We start from the raw sequence: 17,848 nt of genomic DNA, 5'->3' as shown, positions 1-17,848 counted from the left end.
AATGAATAGAAGGACAAAAAACTCAACCAATAAGCTTTTAGACAGTGTTTTAGATAAAAATTTGAAGCGATAGTCGATAAAGAAAATACAAAACATATTTTTTTGAGTTAATGATTCTTGCGGGTTCAATATAAACATCCATGAATTAAACTTAATTTTTTATGAGTTAATGATCCTTGCGGGTTGAATGTAAATATCCATGAATTTTGTTGAACATGTAAGCTACATTCATGCATTGTTAAAAAGCCACTCATTTTCTTAAATATGGAAGTTGTGATTTGTCTAAAAATATTTCTGGTTCATTGAGAGCACAGTTATCAACAACGCATATTAAAGCACTTCGGGAAGAATGAGAAAGTTCACTACCAGAGCCTTGATTCAAGTGCAATCGCTCCGAACCCCTAGATCAAAGGCAGCAACAAGAGTAGATCATGATGTTGCGATGATAGTCCGATCTAAACTGCAAAAAATCAATGAGATTCAGAGTAAGAATTCAAAGTGCAAATAAACCGACATAGGAAAAATACCTCAATCTGTGACAGTGCAACAAACTTAATCTAGGACAGAATTACATTTCACGAAAGAAAAGCAGCTAATAACAGGAAGGTATCATCTGTCATCATGACCTTTTTTGCATTCAACTCTTCCATCAGAGATGATAGATTATCTAAAAATAATAATTGAGACCTTCCAACAAACACAAAAACGTGCTAAAACAAAAAATTTGTACCACTCATCCGCACCCATAAAATGCATTGAGGCCGTGACATGAACTTAATCCGTTGCAGAACGGTGATACCAAGACTCCCTCTAACGATCCAAATTTCTGAAAATCACAAACACAGCCATTAGCACTAAGTTACATGACAACAACGAAAATAGGTTACAAAAAGTGTTAAAAAACCATTAGCACTAATCACACAGTGCCGGAACAGAGATCATAACAAAGCTACACCACTCAAATGACAAAATAACCAGACACCCATCCATTTTCTAAAGTGATCTCAATGATTCCTTCTCTGATAAAAAAAATTATGGCCTTTGCTCAATTTAAAAACACATGTAGAAACCTCTGCTCTAATCTGTGCATCACACACAACATACACATTTTAAAACAAACAATAACAATCACAAAAGAACCAAGAGTGATGGCATAAAAATCTCAAGCATGTGGCATATCTGTCAATGAACAAAAATCAGATGCATCATGTATTCTAGAGGAATAGATAACTGAGAATTCCATTCACAGGGTCACCACCACAACAACAAACAATAGAAGCATGAACAAAAACATGCAAAACACATACAGTGTGGTTTTTGCAGAGAGGTTGTAACACTGAAAAACCAGCAGAGCAAGAGGAAAAAGAGAAATGGAGAGCAAGGTGGTAGCCAAAAGAGAAAACCAGAGTTATCAAATAGCAATTAGCACAAAATATCTTTCTTAGCTTTCCTAATTTAATAATTTAAAAGCATTTGTTGTACTCCAACCAAAAGGTGGAGAACTGAACCACAACTGAACAGTGAACAAACCAGAAGAAAAAAAAATGCCTCTTCACTTTGGATCAAACTATAAGCAGCCAAAGAAGAAAAAATTGGTTCGAAACTGAGACTTATCTTTTGAACCGAATGAAACTACCAGCTGGGGAGAACACCTCATCAATTGTTGTGGAAATGACCTTCATCAATTCTTGTGGAAATGACTTCCAGCTGGAACAAAATTCCTGAAAGCAACCCTACCCTCGCCTTCCCTCCCTGCCTAGCCGTCTCTCTGTGCACCCGTTTCCGATAAAAACGCAATCAAGCTTTCAGGCACCCCTAACCCTTGATTTGCTCATCCCACCCCTCCCTCTCTCCTCCTAGCTTTCTTCCCACCGCTCGTTTCCAAACCACACGACTCTTCCCTCTCTCCTCTTCTCTCTACCATCCCTGCAGGTCAGCCTTGGTCTTCTGTATGCCATCTCAGCAGGTCAGCCCTGCTCTCTGTCGGTGACTCAAGTAAATTGATAGCAACCAAAAATATATAATAAAAATCTAACCACAAAGCAATTTCATAAATTTATATATATAAAGGATCACATCAAAATGGTAAATTCATCCGCCACAAACAATTCATAGCAACCAAACAAACTCCAGGAGACCAAACACACAAAGCCCATTCTTATAAACCAATGGCATGGATGTAAATAACAATTGCAGCAACATTGGTTTTTGCAGTGCCAAATTCAATTAAGTAATACTCCTAAAAATATACATGATTGGCATCTTACATCATAAATACTAATTCTATTTACATCCTTGGTTTCATGAAAGGGAGTTGTTAGTGATACTGTAAAAAAGTTATTGCATTGCCAGCTGAATACGTATGTAAAACAAAGCAAAGTGAAAAGACACGGTTTAATAGTCCAATGAATTAAAAAAATCAGAAATGTGAGTTTTCACAAACAATTACTAAATTAATTTGAAAATTAAAATGGATGTATCCACAAACTGACCATCCTAAATCTCCTACTTAATTCTGTGAGCCACGTTGTTTGATATCTGTAGTCTATTGTCATTCAGCTTCACACATGTTTGAGCAGGGGACTCCATGAAAGCTACAATGTCCATAAAATGTAATTATTACTAATTATAAGCAATGTAATCAAACATACATAAAATGGTACGATCTAGTTTTATTCCTTTCCACAAAGCTCTTAGGTTCAACTCTTATGAAATGCTGAGTTCAATACAAATTATTAATTTAAGAAACACTCCAGCATCTTTTGAGTTTAAGTACTACTACTTAAACATGTTAACACACCCATAAGCTAACTAATTCTAGTTAGTCTTTGATGCACTTTCTATGTACTTATATGAAGAAGAACCAACAGAGTGAGTAAAAAAAAATTCTTAGGAAAAGAATTAGCCAATTCTAATTAACAACTACTAATCAAACTGCAAAAGCAACATATGAGTTTTTCTGGCTTCAAAGTTCAAACATAGAACCAACATAATCAAAGGTATTCATATGCATTATGAGAAAAAACTCATTACGGTATCAGAAATCATAACTTAAAGCTAAACCAAAAAAAGTAAGAGACACACAATTGATGTTCTTTATGTCCATCTAAGAGATGGGCAAGTAAATTTTGTGAAGAAAACACCTGCTGGTTTGTCCAACCTGAGAAGATATTAAGTTCTCATTGAAGATTCATTGCTTGAGTGGTTTATTTATTTAAGTGATTTCTATTTTGTTGAGAAAATGATACCGCCATAAAAAATTAAAAAAAAAAAGAAATACATAACAGCACAATCAAATCATTTTTTATGTCCTATACAGTCTGGTAGAAGGTGCCCGAATCAAAATAAAATGGATATCTGCAGACTTGCTTGCTCTAAGGACACAACGATTTCCAACTTTAGTAGCATCACATCTAACTCTATCAATTACTTCTGAAATAGTAAAAAACCATGAAATTTTGCAGTCACTAAAGACCTAAATACTGAAATCACAAAAGAAAAACAACCCAATTCATAAATTAATGAATGAAAGGAGTATAAAGTTCAATCATAAATTAAGAAGAGTGAGAAAAGATGTAGAAAGTCTTCTCATAAGAAAATTTGTATAAATTAATAATTTAGTCCTTCTCGGGCTTAAAAATACCATGTACTACACACATTAATGTAATCAATAGCTCAGATAATTCAGGAGGCGAAAACCAAAAGCCAAATTTTTTTTTCATTTCATGCCTTGAAAACAGACTCTTCAGTCTATACAGTCCAAAGGGATATAATACCACCTGAGGACCCTCAGATCACTTGAAAGTGTATCCCAAGTGTGAAGGCTGTCAGCGAAATTGAACTCCTGGGTTAAAAGGAGGGTGATCCACTTAAATGCATAAAATTGGGATTGACCTGTCATTTAAAATAGGAGCCCAGTCAGTCCTGTATAAAGAATTCTAGTGACTTAAATATGATATTCTCATACTGTGACGGTGGCTCCATACGGGATCGATCTTCTTGTCATATTCGTTTAATAACATTCTGACTCAGAATAATTTCTCTTGCAGTTTTCAAGAAAAACCATGAAAACCTTAACGTGATGAATATTTAAGCAGCATTTTACTATTTATAAGGCTGTCAACAGGTGACACATAATAATTCTCTCAACCGTCTTGGAAAAAGTATTAATTTTGATCAAATCTCTAAGGAGATTAGTAATACTAATAAGAAAGTGATAGGCAGTCACTGGATAAGCTTGAACCTGGAACAATCTAGCTATATAGTATCCAATGCCATTCCATGCCATATTAATGGCATACTAATGCATACATTCCTCTTCAATTACAGTTACATAAATGTATGGCATACTATGTCATGTTTTATATAAATTTAGTCTTCCAATTTAACACAGTTGGTCACCAAAAAAATATATTGGAGAATCAAATTGAAAAATCCAACATAACCCAAATTTACATCAACAAACAAACAGATGCTACAGCAAAGAAAAGGAGAGCCAAGAACGGAATTTTACTTTATCTATGCCGATAACTGTCTGAGAATGAAACAAAGACCAATTGAAATGCAAAAAATAATGAGATGAAATAAGCATATGGAAGTGTTATTAATGATGAAGTGAAATTATCCACTATGGTTTATTTGACATATGGATAATTTCGTATAAGAAAGAGAAATAAGCATATGGAAGCGTTATATATACATATATATAGAGTTTTTGTGCTAATTTGTTCTGTATTGGGAAAGACAATAATGTAGTTATCATTACTTACTGGTTTTGAATTTGGGTGTCCGGAAGACTTAATATTTCGTTTAGTTTGTGTAGTTTTTTTTTGGATATCTTTGTTTTCTTCTAATCATGCAATTTCATACTGTATGTTTGAATGCTTTTGTTTCAGAAGACCCGACAAAAATGAGAAAAGAGAATGGAGACCTAATGGCATGTTGTTGGTTGAATGCTATATGAGAATACAGAAAGGCCAAACCTTTGGGGTTATTTTAAGTTAAAAAAATATTGATGCATCAAATACACTTAATGCACACTCCCAAATGCAGTCTTCATGTTCCCATCGCAACACTATGCATCTAAATCCTATACTTAATTCATAAAGGTTATGAAGACCCCATCAATTAAGGGAATATAATTGCAATGTGCATAATTAGTTGATATCAACCATGCATATCTCACACAACTAAGAATGCAGGGCCAAAACCAAAGTATACTTACATAGGTGTTATTTCCTATTTGCATTTTGATAAGTCTCATGTTTTTGCAATCATCCAGCATCCCACTCATGGCATAATTGTTTGTGGGATGACACAACCCATGACACAACTGGAGTCTAATTCTACAGAACCCATGACACTAAACAATCCAAAATTAACGGATTACAGTGACAACATTCCAACAAAAGAAAGAAGACGAAAAAAATTATCTATTCTTAAGTAATTTAGCTCCATCATGCATAAATCAAGGCAGTCATGTAAGGCTAGTATCTATAGTAATCCCTCACACAGTGCAGCCCCCTAGCAATCTAACAAAGAAAGATTTATGTCAAAAGAGAAAAAGAAAAAGAGCTTTAAATGCGAGTTGTTTGGTGTGGTTTTCGTGTTCTCTTCTTCTCTTACAAACTAAGCATACACCTATCCATCCATCCTCCCCTTATGTATAAATCTATATACACACACATATATTTATATACACTGACAATATTGAGTTCAATCCAAACCTAAAGTCCTAACAATGTAGTTAACACACCAGAAACATAAATCCAATGTACCTCCAACAGAGACTTGAACCATCTTTCGTGAGTCAGCATAGCTTTCCTTTGCCCTTTATCACTTTCCAGATCCTAACTTTTATCTGGAAACATATAAAAACTACAAAATCACAACTCGCTTATACTGGATCAACATTTTGCTCTGAAATCTCTATTTTAGACTTAGTATCAAGAAACAAAAAGACTTATATGCAAAAGATAACTCATTCATCACAAAGCAACAATACATTTGTAGTAAATGTTTAAGTCAGAACATATTGATCATCATGAATTGCAGCATTAGCATTCTAATTAGAAACTTGTAGCCATAAAATTTAACATTTCACTACCACGTTTGATTTAAACAATCCAATTATCGATAATTACCTTAGCAGAAGCTTGAATTTCTCTGGCAGTCATATGCAAAGCAAGTGCATAACCTTAAACCCTCCGATTTTCGCTAATCAGATTTAAACTCAAAACCAAATCATTAACAGCATCATTATACTAAAACTAAATCATTAGCAGCAGCATTATTAACTGATTAATTAAACTAAATCATTAACAGCAACACTATTAACTGATAAATTAACTGACCTTAAAAAAAAAAAGGGATTAATTAACAAATAACAGTAACGAAAATTACAAATTTACAGGCGACATAATCCATGGCTGTGAGATCCCCACTCTTCCCTTTCCCTCTCTCTCTGTCGCTCTGTCTCTGTCCGCTGGCGTTCTTACGGAAACATGATATCTTACACAAAACCCATGAATCCAACTGAAAAAAGCCCAAATTTAAACGAACCAAGACAAACAAAATATCAAACACAGTTCATTGTCTTTCTTTGAATTTTAAATCACATGGTGCTGCACAATTTATTATCGTCTAGCATTTCATACACTCATGCATTAGATAAAAGATGATATCTATGTTAAAATTACTTGGACTGCTTTATCATGACTTAAGAACGCAAGCCCAAATCATAGTATCTACATATTCCTTTAGATTATCTAAAACACTAAAACAAAATCCTCACTTCTCACTACATGCTTAAGATGCATGAGCCCATACAAACCGATTCACCGTTCACTTATACCCTCAGTGCTATAAATCCAAATAAAAAAACCAATAAGTAAAACTGGCTGCTAACCAAGCATCCTTTGAACAAATTAAGAAATTCAAATAAAATTAAACACAAAAAAAAAAACCACAAAAAATATATGCTTGAATTGTTAATCAAATCAACACACAAAAAAGTTAACAGCGCGAGAAACAACAGCAAGCATACCATGTCACAGCCTCTCCCGGAATTTTTAATTCCGAGGACGTGAAATTACAAAAACGCCCTTAAACGGGATTAAGGTGCGTAATTTTGGTGTTTGTTTTACCTAAAATTTCTAAGCTATTGTTGTGTTGGACTTTAGGTAGGGTCCTATACCCTAATTTCCTCCCCATTTTCCGTAACCTTTCCTTCTCTCTCTTCTTCTTCCATTTCAGATTTTCACTCTCTCTCTCTCCCTCTCCTTCGAACTCACACGGACCACCACAAAACCACCCTAAATCTATACCAACGTCAAGTTTGAGACCACCATTGGAATCCTGAGGACTTCACGATCACGTTGGTATCCATTTCAGGTAAGTTTTACTTCGGAAAACCTAGATTCTAAACTCCCCATGAAAGTGTACTATTCATGAGCTTTGAATTGGTTGATTTTTAGGACAATCCAAGCTCATAGTGAGCTTAGTGAGGTCCCAAGGAAGCTCGGAGTGCTTCGTTGGAAGTTTTTGGACGTAAGAACACGGAGATCGACAAGTTCAAAGTTTGGCCGGAGCTTTCGAGGCGTTTTTCGGCGAATCCCCGGCGAGTTAGGAGTCGAGGTAGGTATCAATCTCTTCGTCTCGTCAATTACTACAACTTTCCTTTTTATTTCACTCAATTTCGTTGAGTATTGAAGAAGTTATACTCATTTGAAAAATACCCAGTTTCCGGCGACCTCCGAGGCTTTCGAGGCAGTTTCCGGCCAAAATACGGCGAACTAGGTGTTTTTCAAGGTACCATTCTCTTTTTCTCTTCAAGGGCTACAACTTTCGTTTTTGAATCACTTGATTTCGTTGAGAAATGACAAAGTTATAGCAATTTGAAAAACTGCCCAGAAAACGGCCGCCGGAAAAACCAGTCCGGCGACCCAAGGAAGAAGAAGGTGCTACAGTAAAAATAAAAAAATAAAAATAAAATTATTTTAAAAATATGTCGACGTCCGTGACGTCGAGTAGATCACTGTGGTATATTCATATACCTAAATTGAACACCATATGAGAAAGTTATTGAAGATTGTTGGTTAGGTGTTCAAATAACGTTTTATAGTTTTCACATTTAGGTGAAAATGTGAATTGATGATCCGACCGTTGGATCGTCACCAAACTTTGATACGTTGTAATACGTAATATTTGAGGATTATTGGAACTTACGGATTGGGAATCCGAGTTACGGATCTTCCGGAATTGGAATTGTAAGTCCATAATATAAAATGTTAACCGTCACTTAGTTTTGGAAATTGACGGAGATCCGACCGTTGGATGGTAATGAAATTTTAGGATGTTATCCTAGAGATATATTGTGGACCTCTGGAAGTTATGGATTTAAAATCTGAGTGGCAGATCTTCCGGATCGAACTACGTAGTGACGTATTTTATATAAGTTATGTATTCTATCGATATGAATTCTGAGGTTGGATTTGATTACTGTTCTAGGCGGCGGCCTTGGCGTATTGTGCTAGGGAGTTGTAGGGCGAACTCCAGGTGAGTGGGCAGTTTTGTTTTCCGTATATATATATATACTTGACGCTTTCCCAGAAATTGAATTAGAATGAAATTATGTTTTAAATGAAAGGTATATAGAATGATATGAAAACGTGAATTGAAAGATCATGCATAGAAGTATATGAAATATATATGGAAATGTAAATTGAATTGCCATGCATGAAATGATATGAAAAGTATGATTTGAGATATATGATGCATATGAATGAATGGTGCGGCGGACGCACAGGTGAGTATCAGGTGAGTATTTAATTACTGTTATGATGATGTTGATGTATATTGAGCTCAAATCCTGCACCTTGGTTTAGTGCTTATAGTATTCACCGCATCGCACGCTCGCCTTGGATCCAAGTAGATGCTGGTCGCACAGTCCACGCGGAGTGGGTGCGACGGGCCAGTCGAAGAGTGTTAGTGAGATTCCGACTGGTGGGTGACCTTAGATTATGTGCACAGATGATTTATGAGAAGCACTAGAGCGTAACTTGTGTGCAGAAGGCCGGACGGGTCACAGAGGTGACTCCGGTAGAGTGATAATGATAGATTTTGAGCTCTAGGTTCAACCGTATAGGGCTATTAGAGGGCCTACGGTTGATTACTTTCTTGCACCTGATATGATTATGTTGATGCATTCATACCTTATTACTGTTGAGATGATGTGGCATGGCATAATTAATATGAGAAATGTTGAGATGACATGGCATGGCATGATTGATAAAGAGATAATGTTGAGATAGTAAAAATGAAGTTTTGAGAATATATATGTATATTTATATTTTACATTTCTGGGAAAGTATACAGGTTTTACGGAGAGGGGTTACAACGTTTTGAGAAATGTTTGGATTTGGAAAAGAATTGTTTTACTGACCCACTCAATTTTGGTTTTGCGCCCCTCCAGGTTCAGGAATCACAAAGGTGTGGTGACTACGAGGAATTCGACGGTGTTCTGACAGAATGGACAAAATTAAGACTCACTTTCGGGTGTATCAACTTATAAATTGTATAATTAAAGCTTCCGTACTGTGCAAATGGTTACGTCACTCTCACGTGACGGCCAGCATGCCCTCCTTCGGGACGGGGTGTGTCAGTTGGTATCAGAGCATGGTTGCAATCTTGGACATCTTGAGAAGTTTATAGTGAATTCTGTCAGAATTACACCGCCTCGTAGCAAACCACGTAGTTAGAGGAATTTAGTCTCCTTGAATTAGCGGTTTGGGGGAAACTATTATTATGGTGATTCAGTCTATTATAAAAAAGGACATTTTAAGACGGGTTATGAGTTGAATTTGAATCACCTTATGAAATGATGAACCTGAGGGAGCGAAGTAACGGTTTAACCATTTGGAAAAGATGTTTCGGATTATGCAAGTCAAAGGAATCTTCCTTCTGACAAGGGGTCGAGATGACTACCTGGTTTGAGTTATGAACGTGTATCCTGATGGAAGCAGGAGTATTAATTGTTGTCACCAGAGGAATCAGCCGATTTAAAATTGTTTAAGGACTTGTTTAAGAAAAAGTTTATCCCTCCGGCATTTATCGATGGTAGTAAACAAGAGTTTACAAATATGAGACAAGGAAGGTGATGATCGAGGGATATTATAGAAAGTTTTCAGACTTGCCTCGTTCCATCCATATATTATTGTTAATTTGGTGGAGGTGTTATGTTGTTTTAAGCTGGGTGACAAAAGGGAAGTGGTATTTTGGGTGACCACTATCCATTGTAGTTCTTATCAGGAGTATGCTAGATGTTGTTGAATCTTGAGGACTCTGAGAACATGAGCAACGAGAATAAAGAAGAATAAGAAATGAATGGGAATTAAAAGAAGACGATAAAGTTAATGATTCGTCATATCAAGGATATAGAAAGATTTAGAGCTTCGAAAGAAGTGAAGCTAGAGTTAATTCTTCTAGCTGAGGTTTTAATGTCGCTGGTCAGAATAAAAGTGATGGATATACTGGTAATCCCAGATATTTGAGACAAGGTGTCTCGAGTAAAGGAAATGTACCTTGTGCTGCAGGTACAAAAATTAACACTTTGGGAAGTGTGAAATTAATGAATGTGTTTATGTGAACAGAGGGGACACAGAATTGTGAATCGTCCCTAGAATCAGTTGTACTCAATAATTTTCCATGATATCATAGTGTCGATTCAGAAGAGTTATAAACTTAGTAGTTTGGTCGGATTGACTGTGAGTACAGAGAGATTTGATGAGTTATATGTTCAGCCGTACAGGCCACGAGAAGTGGATTCGATTGACACATGCGAAATTTATGAGTTATAGGCTCGGCCGTACCGACCACGCGGAGTGGATCCGGCCGACGTATTATTGAGATAAGAGTTGAATCAGCCGTATTGGTCATTCTAGTTGACTTCGGCTGATATATTTCTTATTATGTATGTTATTACCTAGAGAGTAGTAAATAAATGTAGTTGAGACGAGTGTATGTATTTTGCATTGAGTAACAAAATAGTAATGTTATATCTTTGAGAGTGGTTGCCTACTTATCAAGACAACGATGATTTATCAGTATTGCGGGCTGCAGACCGTAATATTAATAACTCATTCGTGGATTCGTTAAGCAAGCAACCCGGTAGATTATTTTATGTTAGTATTGTACTTATTTAGAATGCTTAATAATAATAGAATATATATTGTATCAGTTAATTCTGTTCCATTAGATTGGTTGGTTATAATTGTGACAAGACGGAATGTTACGGGAAACCAGTACTTTCCATCGATCTGGATGACCAGAGATTACTTTTGTAAGTATGCAAAGTGGATTGAGTCAGGCCGTTATTTATGCTGTGAGAGCAAAGAGATTGTTTTCAAAAGGCTGTCAAAAATACTTAGTTCATGTGGTACTAAAGGATGTTGCTCGGAGAAGTGTGAAAAATGAGAAAGGGGTTAGACTTTTCTTGATGTCTTCCTTGAAAGTATACCTGGATTGCCTTCGGGCAGAGATATGAGGTTCACTATTGAATTGTTGCCAGGTATAAATCTATGTTAAAGATTGGTTCAGGATGAGTTAAGGGAATTGGAAATTCAGTTGAAAGAATTGGTTGATAAAAGTTTCATTCAACCTAGTACAACACTTTTGAGGAGCACCAGTTTGTTGGTGAGAAAGAAAATGGACTTAGAGATTGTTCATTGATTATAGACAATGAAGTCGGGTAACGATTGAGAACCGTTATCCATGGTGATGTACTGATGTTTATTTAACCAGCTCAGAAGTAATTGCGAAGATTCAAAGATTGAATTGAGATCTGGTTACTACCAATTGAATATTATAAGTGACGTTGATCATAAGATGGTTTCTGGACTTGTTATGGTCCTTATAAAGTTTGGTGATGCTATGTGGATACTCATGCGGTTTTATGAGTTGATGGATGAAGTATTCCAATAATGCCTTGATAATTGATATCATTTTCATTGAAGATATTCTGGCATATTCTGAGCCAGAGCAGAGCATGTAAACGTATTAAGTCGGTAGAACAAAGATTGGAAGAATGTCGATTGTATGCTAAGTTTAGCAAATGCGAATGTTGGATGAATCAAGCAGCATTTCTGGGATATGTTATATATTCTTAAGGTATTCAAGTGAATCCTTAAAAGGTAACAGAAATTAAAATTTGGAACAACCACGAGCTGTAATTGAGATTCGGAATTTCTTAGCTTACCAGGCTATCTTGGATGGTTGTGAAAGATTTTTCAGTCATTGCTTTGTCATTGACGAGACTGTGGAGAAATGAGGTTAGGTATGAGTGGGAAGGAATTGTAAGCAAAGGATTCAACAACTGAAGTATTTCCTCACTCATGCACGTATTTTGGTATTCCCAGAGAATAGTGGTAATCATAAATTTTTAGTGATGTTTCTTGAATAGTATTGGAGGCATGTTGATGCAAATGTTAGGGTGATTGCATACGTTTCACGATAAATGGAATCTCATGAGATGAATTACCCTACGGGTGATTTGGAAGTCACGATTACCATTCTTGCTGTGAAGTTATGGAGACATTATATTTTAGTGGGAATGCAAGATTTTTACGAATCCAAAAAGTCTTCAATATCCATTACTTGGAAGGATTTTGATATGAGGCAGCGAATGTGAATTGTATTGCTTAATGAACATGATTGTACGATCAGGGTGATCGTAAAGTTTGTTCTAGCTGAAGCACTTGGTGAGAAGACTACAGTAAGATTAATGTCTGGCACGTTTGGCAAGAGTATCATCTTGTGGATTGAAAACCAACGGTACTTATTTGTTTTATGGAAAGAGAATTGGATTACGGAACTGCTGAGTTTCTTAAGTATGTTGGGTGCGCAGTTTCCGAAATAACGCCATAGGGTCCCTGAAGCGTGTCGTGTGAATGAAATGCTTCTGAATAGAGAAAGATTCGATCAAGAAAGAGTTTTAGTAGACCCTGAGACTATGGATGAGTCTCCTCAAAGTATTCAGGTGATTAAGTTAAACTGAAGTAACCAGGAATGGCAAAAGAGATCAACAGATGGATATGCCACTAATCGAGTGTGTAAGGTAAATGGTTTGATATTTTTGGAATTTCACCATGAACAGAAATAGTAAGATTCAGAAAGGAAGACAAGATAAGTCTTGAACACATCAGTCCGTTTTGATCATTAAAGGAATCGACGAAGTTGCATACAAGTTTGTGATGCCTTCAGAATTGGCTAAGGCACATAATGTATTTTGTGTTCGATGCGTTGTCACTAGGTGGCAGATTTGTCGCATAAGATTCTGGTTCAACCTTTGGAGATTAATCCGGATTCGACTTGATGAGGAACCAGTGACTATACTGGATTGGAAAGATAAGACTCTGAGGAATAAGATCGTGAGCTTGGTAAAAGTATTGTGGAGGAACCATTCAGCAGAAGAAGCTACTTGGGAGACAAAAGAACGGATGAGAGATATGTATCCGAGGCTATTTTTTTTTAGTATTGAGAGTTTGGTTGGTGGCTGGAATTTCGGGGATGAAATTCTATAAGGAGGGGAGATTGTCACAGCCTGTCCCGGAATTTTTAATTCCGAGGACGTGAAATTACAAAAACGCCCTTAAACGGGATTAAGGTGCGTAATTTTGGTGTTTGTTTTACCTAAAATTTCTAAGCTATTGTTGTGTTGGACTTTAGGTAGGGTCCTATACCCTAATTTCCTCCCCATTTTCCGTAACCTTTCCTTCTCTCTCTTCTTCTTCCATTTCAGATTTTCACTCTCTCTCTCTCCCTCTCCTTCGAACTCACACGGACCACCACAAAACCACCCTAAATCTATACCAACGTCAAGTTTGAGACCACCATTGGAATCCTGAGGACTTCACGATCACGTTGGTATCCATTTCAGGTAAGTTTTACTTCGGAAAACCTAGATTCTAAACTCCCCATGAAAGTGTACTATTCATGAGCTTTGAATTGGTTGATTTTTAGGACAATCCAAGCTCATAGTGAGCTTAGTGAGGTCCCAAGGAAGCTCGGAGTGCTTCGTTGGAAGTTTTTGGACGTAAGAACACGGAGATCGACAAGTTCAAAGTTTGGCCGGAGCTTTCGAGGCGTTTTTCGGCGAATCCCCGGCGAGTTAGGAGTCGAGGTAGGTATCAATCTCTTCGTCTCGTCAAGTACTACAACTTTCCTTTTTGTTTCACTCAATTTCGTTGAGTATTGAAGAAGTTATACTCATTTGAAAAATACCCAGTTTCCGGCGACCTCCGAGGCTTTCGAGGCAGTTTCCGGCCAAAATACGGCGAACTAGGTGTTTTTCAAGGTACCATTCTCTTTTTCTCTTCAAGGGCTACAACTTTCGTTTTTGAATCACTTGATTTCGTTGAGAAATGACAAAGTTATAGCAATTTGAAAAACTGCCCAGAAAACGGCCGCCGGAAAAACCAGTCCGGCGACCCAAGGAAGAAGAAGGTGCTACAGTAAAAATAAAAAAATAAAAATAAAATTATTTTAAAAATATGTCGACGTCCGTGACGTCGAGTAGATCACTGTGGTATATTCATATACCTAAATTGAACACCGTATGAGAAAGTTATTGAAGATTGTTGGTTAGGTGTTCAAATAACGTTTTATAGTTTTCACATTTAGGTGAAAATGTGAATTGATGATCCGACCGTTGGATCGTCACCAAACTTTGATACGTTGTAATACGTAATATTTGAGGATTATTGGAACTTACGGATTGGGAATCCGAGTTACGGATCTTCCGGAATTGGAATTGTAAGTCCATAATATAAAATGTTAACCGTCACTTAGTTTTGGAAATTGACGGAGATCCGACCGTTGGATGGTAATGAAATTTTAGGATGTTATCCTAGAGATATATTGTGGACCTCTGGAAGTTATGGATTTAAAATCTGAGTGGCAGATCTTCCGGATCGAACTACGTAGTGACGTATTTTATATAAGTTATGTATTCTATCGATATGAATTCTGAGGTTGGATTTGATTACTGTTCTAGGCGGCGATCGTCATGACGCCTTGGCGTATTGTGCTAGGGAGTTGTAGGGCGAACTCCAGGTGAGTGGGCAGTTTTGTTTTCCGTATATATATATATACTTGACGCTTTCCCAGAAATTGAATTAGAATGAAATTATGTTTTAAATGAAAGGTATATAGAATGATATGAAAACGTGAATTGAAAGATCATGCATAGAAGTATATGAAATATATATGGAAATGTAAATTGAATTGCCATGCATGAAATGATATGAAAAGTATGATTTGAGATATATGATGCATATGAATGAATGGTGCGGCGGACGCACAGGTGAGTATCAGGTGAGTATTTAATTACTGTTATGATGATGTTGATGTATATTGAGCTCAAATCCTGCACCTTGGTTTAGTGCTTATAGTATTCACCGCATCGCACGCTCGCCTTGGATCCAAGTAGATGCTGGTCGCACAGTCCACGCGGAGTGGGTGCGACGGGCCAGTCGAAGAGTGTTAGTGAGATTCCGACTGGTGGGTGACCTTAGATTATGTGCACAGATGATTTATGAGAAGCACTAGAGCGTAACTTGTGTGCAGAAGGCCGGACGGGTCACAGAGGTGACTCCGGTAGAGTGATAATGATAGATTTTGAGCTCTAGGTTCAACCGTATAGGGCTATTAGAGGGCCTACGGTTGATTACTTTCTTGCACCTGATATGATTATGTTGATGCATTCATACCTTATTACTGTTGAGATGATGTGGCATGGCATAATTAATATGAGAAATGTTGAGATGACATGGCATGGCATGATTGATAAAGAGATAATGTTGAGATAGTAAAAATGAAGTTTTGAGAATATATATGTATATTTATATTTTACATTTCTGGGAAAGTATACAGGTTTTACGGAGAGGGGTTACAACGTTTTGAGAAATGTTTGGATTTGGAAAAGAATTGTTTTACTGACCCACTCAATTTTGGTTTTGCGCCCCTCCAGGTTCAGGAATCACAAAGGTGTGGTGACTACGAGGAATTCGACGGTGTTCTGACAGAATGGACAAAATTAAGACTCACTTTCGGGTGTATCAACTTATAAATTGTATAATTAAAGCTTCCGTACTGTGCAAATGGTTACGTCACTCTCACGTGACGGCCAGCATGCCCTCCTTCGGGACGGGGTGTGTCATACCAGCAGCAGCAGGCACATCCTGTCGCACATACCCATATTGGAATCGAACGCACTTTCACATATGCGATGTCATAAGGATGCAAATTAATTGCTGCATTTATATAATCAAATATAAATCACAAACATACTCCAAAAACCAAAAAGAGAATGCTGGAAAGGAGAAATTAGAAAATCATATTGAAGTGCCTTCAAAGCACATTAATAATCTAATGAATGTGATTTAAGAAACAAACCCCTTTTTGGGTGCGACTAATCAGATCCTGCTCTTGCATTGCTGGTTTCACATCTATACACAAAAACAAAAAAAAACAAAAAAAAAAACATGGTCCACACACAAATCAACCAACGAATAAAAAAAATCCTCTTTTTTTCAATCACTTTCTCATCCAAATAGAACAGAGACTGAAAAACAACTAATCACCTGTATGGGGGAACAACCTGCTAATACCCTTAATGGCCAAAGCCAACACAATCTCCTATAATTTCCTCATACTTCGTTTTTCTTTCACAATTTACAAATGCAAAATTTGGATGCTGCAGTGGAAGATCATGCTACAAATTCAAACACAAAAATCCAAAATAAACACAAATTCAACATTCACAATGTAAAAATCCAAACTAAACACAAAATTAATGCTTTCAAAGTCATATGGCACAATAGCTTATCACAATTCTTTATTATAAATATACCCACATTATATATGGATAAATTTAAATAAAAAATAAAAGATAACCAAATCATACACTGGTAATCTCCGTATTCCCCCAGCACGCAAACCGTTGATGGGCTCCCCTTGAAAGCTTAGTTAGTAAACGCGCCCATTTGCACAGGCACTTCAGAACTCAATTCATACACATAGGAGAGAGAGAGAGAGAGAGAGAGAGAGAGAGAGAGAGAGAGAGAGAGAGAGAGAGAGAGAGAGAGAGAGAGAGAGAGAGAGAGTACCACAAAGTCCCAATTTTCAATCCCACTGCAACTCTGAACGAAATCAAAATCGAAAAATTGGGTAAATTTAACATCACGCTATATGTACCTTCACAGATTTGTGAACTCGTACAGTCATTGGTGAGTTGACTCGGCCTTCGGGGCTGCGTGTAGACTTGTCATCCTTGCGAACTGCAAAGCTCGAGTCACCGAATCAATAGGGTATAAGTTGAAACATGTGCAACATAGGTATATTAAATAAACGCGAAAACAACCATTAATACACCTGTAAGCAAGAAACTACTCACGGTACCCTTGGTGCAAATAGACCAACAACCAAAGCTTTTTGAGCTCCTCCCATCTGCGTTTCCATAGAATCTTCATGATACACATGATATTACAACCAACAAAATAGCTTAAGCATGTTACAGTGGCAATATAGAATGCCCAGATAGACTTAACTTCCACAAAGCAATATGCTATAACTTCCCTACTTCTAACTGCTTATTAGAAATTTCAATTAGAACAAATAATACCTGTGAGGGCAAGGGCATCAGAAGGTCATTCAGAACCACTTCCCGGTGCACCAGACTCAGCCCGGCGAGGCGGTTTTTGGCTAGCCGTGGGTTGAATTCCTACATACTCCATGCTTATCTAATAATTCAAATCAAAATTTTCATTCCAAGTTCCAACACAACATTCTTCAA

General features: G+C 36.9%; 1 protein-coding gene and 2 long non-coding RNA genes across 6 annotated transcripts in view; 1 reads left to right on the top strand and 2 right to left on the bottom strand.

Moving 5' to 3' along the window:
* Positions 1–17,848, bottom strand: part of LOC126612788 (leucine-rich repeat receptor protein kinase HPCA1-like) — a 79,897-nt gene that overhangs the window by 47,868 nt on the left and 14,181 nt on the right. The window lies entirely within an intron of this gene.
* Positions 6,480–17,133, bottom strand: LOC126612796 (uncharacterized). Its single transcript, XR_007619331.1, has 4 exons — positions 16,961–17,133; positions 16,620–16,750; positions 16,217–16,490; positions 6,480–6,534 (listed from the first exon to the last, which is right to left on the bottom strand). It is a non-coding gene; the product is annotated as an uncharacterized LOC126612796 (long non-coding RNA).
* LOC126612793 (uncharacterized) lies at positions 7,066–16,214 on the top strand. 3 transcript variants are annotated; one of them, XR_007619327.1, is made up of 5 exons: positions 8,515–8,556; positions 9,473–14,176; positions 14,282–14,350; positions 15,050–15,108; positions 16,025–16,214. It is a non-coding gene; the product is annotated as an uncharacterized LOC126612793 (long non-coding RNA). The 3 variants fall into 3 exon arrangements; XR_007619325.1 differs by lacking the exons at positions 8,515–8,556; positions 9,473–14,176 and adding an exon at positions 7,066–7,635; XR_007619328.1 differs by lacking the exons at positions 8,515–8,556; positions 9,473–14,176; positions 14,282–14,350 and adding exons at positions 7,066–7,635; positions 7,741–7,809.

This window comes from Malus sylvestris, assembly GCF_916048215.2.
Source record: "Malus sylvestris chromosome 4 unlocalized genomic scaffold, drMalSylv7.2 SUPER_4_unloc_1, whole genome shotgun sequence".
Lineage (NCBI taxonomy): Eukaryota > Viridiplantae > Streptophyta > Magnoliopsida > Rosales > Rosaceae > Malus > Malus sylvestris.
Note: the sequence above shows the minus strand (reverse complement) of the source record. Positions and strands in the feature narration are given on the sequence as shown.